The sequence below is a fragment of the Miscanthus floridulus genome, chromosome 8 (genome assembly GCF_019320115.1).
Source record: "Miscanthus floridulus cultivar M001 chromosome 8, ASM1932011v1, whole genome shotgun sequence".
NCBI classification, from domain to species: Eukaryota; Viridiplantae; Streptophyta; class Magnoliopsida; order Poales; family Poaceae; genus Miscanthus; species Miscanthus floridulus.
Window position 1 is genome coordinate 216,828,780 of NC_089587.1, and position 8,582 is coordinate 216,837,361.

Below are 8,582 nucleotides of genomic sequence, written 5' to 3' on the forward strand. Positions count from 1 at the left end.
TACTCAGGGTTTATTTTACCCTATTGCAGGTGCAGCTTAAGGAGTAGCTCTTGTGTGGAGGATTCTTCTGGTGGGCATAGAATGGATCCTTAGTATCATTTCACTAGATGTTTATTTTCTTTCTGCTATTTAATTATCGTACTCTGAACTCTGGTATTGTAATAAATAATTTTCAAGACCTCTGGTTGTATGAAATGGACTAAGTATTGCAAACTCATACTCAGTATTAGAATTCTAGATGTAAAACGTGGATTAGTTTGAAGTTCTCCCTTGGGGTATGTTCGGCGGAACTGTCCGATGTAGCTAACTTTCAGGATACTTAGTGTCTAGTGGAAGACGAGCATCTCCAAAAGTGTGTTATTTCGGGCGGTTCTGCCATAGGTGGTATTAGAGCCAGGTTGAGTCTAAGAGTTTAAAAACTCTTTTCAAAACCTAAAATTTGACCAACAAAAGCTTTGCGAAAAGTAGGATACGATAAGTTATGTAAATAAATATAAGCCCTAGTAATATGGTCTATCTAGGATAGTGGCATTGGTTTTATCTTATCAATCTTCTATAGGTACACTAGCTTACGCTGCGTAAGAATCGTTTAGCGTACGGGAAGTGAGTGTGCGCTATGTCAAAAATTATATGTGAATACCGCTATATTCTAGCTTGAGCGAACGAATAGGTCGATCTATGCATAATGAAAAGAGAATCTTGTTTAAGCTAAACTCCCCGTCATGTATATTTTTGGGTAGTAAATATGATAGGTTAATAAATAAAAAGAAATGTTTCCCCTCTTAATGAAAAGTCTTATCCTTCCACAACTTATCAAGCCCTATCATTTCTCTAATCTTTTGTTCCTAATCTAAGGCCTTATCCCTAACGGTGGGTTCCTATCTATCTATAGATGGACCTGATATCTAGTCGTGGGAGCACCAGTGCTAGGACGGGCCGTGGTCTTGGTGTAGATCAAGGCAAAAATGATCGTGGTGATGATCATGGCAATGCCAATGGGGAGAGCCACATGGCCCCACTCCTTGGTCCTCCTCCTTCGCCACCACTGCCTCCGATGACTTATGCAGAGATGATGGCTGAGATGTTGGCTACTCATCATGAGTTGGCTCATGCCCTGGAGATGCTCACACAGGCTATTGGTGGCTTCTCCCGTGGAGGCCCCGGTGGCAATGGTGGGAACGGGGGTGGTGCCTGCAGTCCCAAGAGGACCTGTTCCTATCAGAACTTCTTGGGGACACACCCACCCATGTTCACGCTGACTCCTGAGCCTCTAGACATTGGCTTCATATTCTAGAGTGGAAGTTTTAGTTGCTCAATGTGACTGACGAGCAGAAGGTGTGCTTTGCCGCATAACAACTTCTGGGATCTATTAGTGCTTGGTGGGACACTTTCAACGCCATGTAGCCTATGGACCACCATGTGACTTGGCAGGAGTTTACCATTGCTTTCCGTAGTACTATATTCTTGCTAGTTTGCTGAACAAGAAGCTATCCAAGTTTCTAGAGCTAAAGAAAGGAAACATGATTATGATGGAATATGTGAACAAGTTTAACCACCTTACACAAAATGCTGGGACTCATGTGGATACTGATGAGAAGAAGATGGACCATTTCAATTATGGTCTCTCTTGCATCTTGTAAGAGAAGCTGTATACAGGGGGCTATCAGACCTTTGGTGCTTTGATAAATGTTGCCATTGCTATGGAGGGACTTCAGCATGACTCTCAGACTAAGTGGAAGCATAAGAGGGTGATCACTGGGTCTTCTAGTCACCCACAGTCTCAGAAGGTACAGGTTGTGAGGGGGGTGTCCTATCACTCTTTAGGTGGATAGTTGTCTCGCCAAACTCAGCAGACTCACCCAACACCTCCCACTTAGTACCGTGCACCTACTCAGCAGGTGCAGCAACCTCAGGGACAGTAGGTTCCACCTCGTTAGGGATAGGGGAACAAGCTGAGTGTTTGTTTCAAGTGTTGCAAGGAATGACACTATGCCCGTGAGTGCCCCCAGAACCATCTTACTCAGTCTTCTCAGCCTTCAGCCAACTCTCATTTGGTCAAGAGGACTATCATCAGGAAGAAGGTGCCCATGAGCCGCTCGGGACAGGTTAACTTCACTGAGGCTGAGGAGATCCTGTAGGGAGAGCCTGTGATGGCTGATATGTTCACCATTGATTCCCACCTAGCATATGTATTATTTGATTCTGGTGCATCACATTCATTTATGAGTATGGGGTTTGCACAAAGGCATAATATATCTACTATGGCTATTCCTATTGCCTATAGAATCAGAACCCCGGGTGCGTAGTTACGCATTAAAACTCAAACGGACACAGTGAGACTAGTGCTAGCAACTCACTCTTATCATCATCAGTTCATGGTGCTAGCCTGAGCAAGGCATAGATGCAATTCTAGGAATGAACTAGTTGAAAAATTATGGGGTAGTCCTGAACCTTAGACTAGAGAATTGTTGAGTTGAAGCTCCCTTCTTCTGAGGATAGAATGTCCTCTACTTATGTCTTCAGTCCCCTCCTTACCAGTTGTTGCTCATGCTGAAGCTTCTCCTGACCTTACTTCTATTCTATGGTCTATGAGTTTCTAGATGTCTTTCCCTGAGGATCTACCAGGGTTATCATCCGGACCAGGGATGTGGAGTTTGCCATTGAGTTAGAACCAGGTATTGCTCCTATTTGCATGGCAGTCCCTACCTGCATGGCTCTAAATGAACTTGGCTGAGATGAAGAAATAGTTAGAAGAATTATTGAAGAAGGGATTCATCTATCCTAGTTCTTCACCATAGGGGTTGTCCAGCTATTTTTGTGAAGAAGGATGACACTCTTTCGGATGTGTGTGGATTATCGCCCTCTCAACCCAATAACCATTAAGAACAAGTATCATTTACCTCATATTGGTACTTTGTTCGGTCAGTTGGCTAGTGCCAAGGTGTTTTCAAAGACTGATCTTCATTCTAGGTATCACTAAATTAAGATCCGGCCATAAGATATACCAAAGACAACTTTCTCTACTAGGTATGGCCTTTATGAATACTTAGTCATGTCTTTTGGTCTCACCAATGCTCCTACATTCTTCATGTATCTTATGAATTCAGTCTTCATGCCAGAGTTAGACAAGTTTGTAGTAGTATTTATTGATGACATATTGATATATTCCAAGAACAACAAAGAGCATGCACAACATCTTTGCATAGTCTTGACTCGATTGCGGGAACACAAGCTGTATATCAAATTCAGCAAGTGTGAGTTTTGGTTGGATCGAGTGCAGTTTTTGGGACATGTCCTAACACCTGAAGGCATCTCTGTGGATCCTGACAAGTTGTAGGATGTGTTAAATTGGAAATCTCCAAAGTTAGTGCATTAGATTCGTCAGTTCCTTGGTCTTGCTGGTTATTATCGGCTCTTCATCCTTGAGTTTTCTAAAGTAGCTCAACCAATGACCAAGTTGCTCTAGAAGTTTGTCAAGTTTGTATGGAGTTCGGTTTGTGAAGAAGCTTTCAAAGCCCTAAAGAAGTTTTTTACCTCTGCTCCTATTGTTGCTCAACCAGATATTGATAGGCCATTTGATGTGTATTGTGATGCCTCTAGGACTCGATTGGGTTGCGTGCTTATGGAAGATGGACGTGTAATAGCTTATGCTTCACGTTAGCTAAAAAGCATGAGATGAATTATCCCACCCATGATTTAGAGCTGGCTATAGCTGTACACGCTCTAAAAATTTGGAGGTATTACCTATTGAGAAATAAAGTGCATATCTACATGGATCACAAGAGTCTCAAATATATTTTCACTCAATCCGAGTTGAATATGGGCCAACGGAGGTGGCTCGAGTTAATCAAGGATTACAATTTAGAAGTTCATTATCATTTGGTGAAAGCTAATGTGGTAGCTGTTGCCTTAAGTCCGAAGTCGCATCAAGTTGAAGAAGAATCTTTGTCCCTCACCCATTCTGAAGTGTTAGCCCATATTGCTCTAGTCTTGGATTTACTTGAGCAAATTATTATAGAGCAAAGGCAAGATGCTTTGGAAATCCCCTATATCAAGAAGTTAATTGACAAAGGGCGTGGTCCTCATTTTAGTATTGATGATCAAGGTGTGGTGAAGTTCAAGAATTGATTAGTGGTTCCCTCAAGTGATGAGCTTAGGAGAAAATTTTTGGATGAAGCCCACAACTCCAAATTATCCATTCATCCGGGAAGTAACAAGATGTATCATGATTTGCGTCACTTATATCGGTGGCCAAATATGAAACATGATATTACCAAATACATCTCAGAATGTGACATTTGCAAAAGGATTAAGGCAGACCATATGCGTACGCCTAGATTTCTACAACCCTTGCCTATCCCTATTTGGAAATGGGAGGATATTTCCATGGACTTTGTTGTGGGTTTGCCCTGCACAACAAAAAGGGGTATGACTCTATTTGGGTCATTGTGGATCGTCTTACCAAGTCTGCTCATTTCCTCCCGGTGGATACAAGGTATTCCACCAAGAAGTATGCCAAGTTGTTTTTTGATTGGGTTGTGACCCTACATGGAGTTCCTCTCACCATTGTCTCTGATAGAGGGTCAATTTTTGTCTCTCGCTTCTAGGAGCAACTCTAGAAGTGCCTTGGTACTCGCCTCCTTAGAAGTTCAGCTTATCACCCGCAAACTGATGGACAAACAGAAAGGGTCAATCAAGTACTTGAAGATATGTTGAGAGCTTATGCCATTTCTTATCTAGAAAAGTGGGATGAATGCTTGTCTTTAGCTAAGTTTTATTATAACAATAGCTATCAAGAAAGCATTCGAATGGCACCTTTCGAGGCCCTATATGGAAAGAAGTGTAGAACACCTCTTAACTAGGTTGAAGTGGGTGACCATGGTTACTTTGGACCTTATTTTATAAAGGAAGCAAGAGAGCAAGTCAGTGTTATTCAGAGTCATTTGAAAGCAGCTCAGAACCGTCAGAAAGCTTATGCAGATAAGAGGAGAAGGCCCTTGTAGTTTAAAGTTGGTGACCATGTGTACCTAAAGGTATCCCCGATGAGAGGTGTGCATCGATTTGGAGTTTGTGGAAAGTTAGCTCCTTGTTATGTTGGACCTTATAAAATTTTGGAGCAGTGTGGTTCGGTTGCTTACCGTCTCCAACTCCTGAATATTCTGTTAGCAGTCCATAATGTCTTTCATGTTTCCTAGTTAAAGAAGTGTTAGTGGGTTCCTAATGAAGTGGTGGAAATAGAAGGACTCTCTCTCCAACCTGATCTTTCCTATATTGAGCACCCTGTCAAAATCTTGGATGAAAAGAGAGTCACTAGGAACAAAGTGGTAAAATTCTATAAAGTCTAGTGGCAAAATCATTCGGAGGACGAAGCAACTTGGGAGCAGGAGAATTATATTCTAGAACATTATCCTCGTCTCCTTCCTAATGCGTCGAGGTAATGGTTTAAATTGAAATTTATTTCTTATCCCTTTTCCCACACTAGGCACTCACATGAAATCTCGGAATGAGATTTTGTTTAAGGAGGAGAGCTGTAACACCCTTGGTGTTACACCCTAAACAAACCACTAAACCATGTCATGAGCATCATGTTTAGGTGATAAAGCATGTGATAAAGTGTGTAGATCAATTTTTTAACCTAAAATGACTAATAAAAATGTTAAATGAAAGTTGATTCAATAGCTCATGTATATCAAGTAGGGTTGGAAACTAATTTTTATTGAGAAAAAATATTATAGAACATGTATGTGACCCTAAATAAAGTTTGAAGTATAAACTTTATAGAGGACAATGTAACTCTTGTCTTAGAAAAATAATATTGCTAGCTAGTATATCTAATAGCTCAGAAATGGAACTTGAAATCAAATTCAGCCTAAGACTAAGCAAATTCTAAGTCTGAAAACAGTGTGACAATGCAATGTTGGTGAATTAATTTTTGAAAATCTAGCTAAAGGTTTGTGGGGGTATCGCCCCCAAGACATGGGCTGCGCCCCCAGGGGTGGCCCGGCCCACAAGGTTAAGGCATGCACGGCGCTGCTCGGCGTGCACCGTAAGACATTGTATAGTACCAAATAGGCTACTTTACTTGTAACCCTACCTCCTCCAGAGTATATAAGGAGAGGTAGGGGTCCCCTAGCAGATAGGATCTATCAGATCGGATCTACATACAGATCAATACAATATACCAAAGACACAGGACGTAGGGTATTACGTCAATCAGATGGCCCGAACCTGTCTAAATCGCTGTCTCTACGCCTTGTGTCACCATCTGGTTCCTGATTACGTGCACCCCCACCGACAAATCTACCATCACGGGATACCCCTCGGTGGACTGCCGAGCATATTCTATCGACAGTTGGCGCGCCAGGTAGGGGTGTGTGCTTGATCCATGGCGAGCTAGATGGACCTCAAATCAACAATGTGTTCTCGTCGTCAATCTCGTGGAGATCCATGCCAGTCCACGACGATGATTCATCACTGCTACACCAGCCCCTGTGACAGCAGATCTGATCTTAGAACCACCTCTGAGGTCATCTTCACCAACAACTCACCGCCCGCCAGGTGTTCGCCGTCAACGCCGACTAGATAACGCCATACGTCGCCAACCAGACTTTCTATCTAAAGCTAAGTCACGCTTTAATATTTTCCTAAATATTCTCCAATCTCCGTATATCGCCATGATGTTTCTCCAAATTGTTTTCTCCATATTTGCTCTCCAAATGATTTTTCCAAACCCTCGAATAGTCCTGTTGATGCTCGAATGCCTCCAGAGACGGCCCTGTCTCTGGCTCCTCCCTACACGTGCTACGGGCTCCGTGCTCTGCGTTATGGGTGGTCAGCAGCGGCTCCTTGGTCACGCCTGTTCCTCCTACACGTGCACGGGCTCCGCGCTCGACGTTATGGACTATGGGCTAGCTAGGGCTAGAAACTCAGCTACATACTAACTGTTTAGGCGGTTTATATTAAACATAAATATATTTTCACGCCAACTGATCGCCGAACTGCATACGTCGTTTCATCACCATTGCTGATTTTTCTCTGGAGTTTATTTATTTGTGCGTCATGTACTACCTGTTCTACATGTTTGCATTGCAGGATCATCGTCCAGGTGATCGAATCACCTGGTGCTCGGACTTCTCCACCGATCAACTGGTCGGACCGCTTGGTTCATGGACTCCATCGCCGACTAGTTGATCGGACTGTTCGCCGGTCGTTTCTACTCAATATTCACTTCGCCGCTGACCAGTTGACCAGACTATTCGTCGCTCGTGCTTCATCGCCAGCTACGCCAGTTACTCCTCAGCGCTTGGATTCTTCGTGCTTGAGGACTAAGTGGGTACACTTCACCACACGGACATCGTCAGCTACGTCGGTGCTCGGATCTCGCCGCCTACATCGGGGACTCCTCGGTGTTCGGACATCGCCGCCTACGCCGGGGACTCCTCGGTGCTCGAACGTCGCCGCCTACGCCGAGGACTCCTCGGTGCTCGGACATCGCCGCTTACACCGGGGACTCCTCACTCCTCGGTACTCGGACATCGCTAGCTTCGCTAGGGACTCCTCGGTGCTCGGTCATCGCCAGTGACGCTAGGGACTCCTCACTCCTTGGTGCTCGGTCATTGCCGCCTACGTCGGGGACTCCTCGCTCCTCTCTCCTCGGTGCTCGGTCATCGCCGCCTACGCTAGGGACTCCTCGGTGCTCGATCATCGCCAGCGACACCGGGGACTCCTCGCTCTTCGGTGCTCGATCATTGCCAGCGACACTAAGGACTCCTCACTCCTCGGTGCTCGGTCATCACTGCCTACATCGGGGACTCCTCGCTCCTCGCTCCTCGGAGTTCGGTCATCGCCAGCGACACCGGGGACTCCTCGCTCCTCGGTGCTTGATAATCACCGCCTACGCCGAGGACTCCTCGCTCCTCGCTCCTCGGTGCTCGGTCATCGCCACCTACGCCGGGGACTCCTTGGTGCTCGGTCATTGCCAGCGACGCCGGGGACTCCTCACTCCTCGGTGCTCGGTTATCACCGCTTATGCCGGGGACTCCTCGCTCCTCGCTCCTCAGAGTTCGGTCATCGCCAGCGACGCCGGGGACTCCTCGCTTGTCGGTGCTCGATCATCGCCGCCTATGCTGGGGACTCCTCGCTCCTTGCTCCTCGGTGCTTGGTCATCGCCGCCTACACCGGGGACTCCTTGCTCCTTGGTTCTTGGTCATCACCGCCTATGTTGGGGACTCCTCGGTGCTCGGTCATCGCCAGTGACGCTGGGGACTCCTCGCTCCTCGGTGCTCGGTCATCGCCAGCGACGTCGGGGACTCCTCGCTCCTCAGTGCTCGGTCATCACCGCCTACGTCGGGGACTCCTCGCTCCTCGCTCCTCGGTGCTCGGTCATCACCAGCGATGCCAGGGACCCCTCGCTCCTCGACGCTTAGACATCGCTAGCGACGCCGGGGACTCCTCGCTCCTTGGTGCTCGGTCATCGCTAGCGACGCCGGGGACTCCTTGCTCCTCGACGCTCAGACATCGCCGCCTACGCCGGGGACCCCTCGCTCCTCGGTGCTCGGTCATCGCCACCTATGCCGGAGACT